At 31.6% G+C, this 1840-nt stretch overlaps 1 pseudogene; it reads left to right on the top strand.

Moving 5' to 3' along the window:
- Positions 1–319: 319 nt before the first annotated feature.
- Positions 320–1077, top strand: LOC145005352 (vacuolar iron transporter homolog 1 pseudogene; annotated as a pseudogene).
- The last annotated feature ends 763 nt before the right edge of the window (positions 1078–1840 follow it).

The following is a 1840-nucleotide window of genomic DNA, read 5'->3' as shown; positions in this document are numbered from 1 at the left end:
TTCTGATACTATAGATGATTAGTTGTTGCATCTAAAAATTAATTCTACGTTTTAATTAATAGGAATATTAATTAATATTAATATTAAGTATAAACAATAGAAAGGCGATCAATAAGACAACCATAATTAGTTTTCTTTAAGTTCAAGTCACACTATCAAATTAAGTCTTGCATGTGCTTTAAATACAATCTTATTCTTTTAATTGCATCACCTACAGTTTGGTTAGTTGTTTTGTGTTTTCAAGTTAATTTCGATGGTCCTTCCCATCTATAAATATCCTCTACGGGAAACTCTTCTTCCACAAGCCAGTTTTATTTCGTTCTCTTAAATCTTCAATAATCTTTTATATTATATATATTTTTTCTTCTTTCACCTTCATGGCCACTAATCAATATGATGTCGGTGTTCAAAAACCTAAAGACAAATCAGATCCTAAACAATGCCAAATGTCTACAGAGGAAGACATCGATTACTCACAAAGGGGACAGTGGCTTCGTGCAGCTGTCTTGGGAGCCAATGATGGTTTGGTTTCTGTTGCATCTCTAATGATAGGTGTTGGAGCTGTGAAAAAAGACGTCAAAGCTATGATTCTTTCTGGCTTTGCCGGACTAGTTGCAGGTGCATGCAGTATGGCAATAGGGGAATTTGTTTCAGTATACTCTCAGCTAGATGTAGAAGTGGCTCAAATGAAGAGAAGTCAACAACAAAAAAAAAAAAAAAAAAAAAAAAAAAAAAAAAGAACAGCTACCAAATCCTATCCAGGCAGCTGTACCATTAGCTCTTGCATTTTCTTTAGGAGTGATTGTTTGGAGGCACTCCTGTGGTGAAGTCTTGTTTTAGGGTTTTGTTTGGAGGGTTGATGGCTATGGCCATCACTTTTGGACTAACCAAGCTGATTGGATATACTTCCATATAACTTTAAAGGGAATAATTAATGCATGGTCCTTTTATTTTTACTGGTTATGTAGTAACATATAGGCCTTTTTATGTCAAAAGTATTGTACCATGCACAGGGTAAGGATTGGGAATTTTGGATCTGAATTTATGTCATAAAACGTGTTGTGGCTATGCTTCTAAGGATCATTGTTCTTTAGGTGTCTGCAAACATTGAATCGAAAGTTGTGCACACTAAGTTAATTTGTTAGATTCATTAATCACTATATATAGTACACGATGGGCTACCACTCACAAAAGTAAAACTACACACACATAAGACTTGGTATAATGGACCTTGGTTTCTCTTGCAACAAACGGGCTTTTCCATGTAGGATATATTATATATCCCTGATTTTTGAACCTAGTTCTATGAATATGAAAAAAAAAATTATGTGACCATAAAATGACGGATCTAAAACCAAATTTAATCGGGGTAAAAAAATACAAAAAATTATAAAATTATGAAAATTTAATGTATTTTTTAGATTTTTGAAGTAAAAAACCTCAATGAGGGTAATTAATGTAAAACTATGATTAATGGAGGGCTATTTAGTAGGTGCCAAAGAGAGGATTAAATTTTAGTAAAACTATGATTAATGGAGGGCTATTTAGTAGTAAAAATTATGGATCCATGCATCCTATTAAAGAGGCTAGATCTCCTACTCATGGTAAGAAGACCATTCTTCTACAACTGGATTTTTTTTAGACATACTGAGTTATATAGAAATAGCATAACATTTACAATTATATATATATATATATATATATATATATATATATATATATATATATATATATATATATATATATATATATATATATAGGGAGAGGATCAAATGAGAACACCTAAAAGGTTGAGAACGCGAGAACAATTCTGAACCTATCATTTTATAAGGGTATATTA

Source organism: Lactuca saligna, chromosome 7 (assembly GCF_052625555.1).
Source record: "Lactuca saligna cultivar CGN05327 chromosome 7, ASM5262555v1, whole genome shotgun sequence".
Classification (NCBI taxonomy): domain Eukaryota; kingdom Viridiplantae; phylum Streptophyta; class Magnoliopsida; order Asterales; family Asteraceae; genus Lactuca; species Lactuca saligna.
The sequence above is the reverse complement of the archived record's forward strand: the minus strand, read 5'-3'. Positions and strand labels throughout refer to the sequence as shown.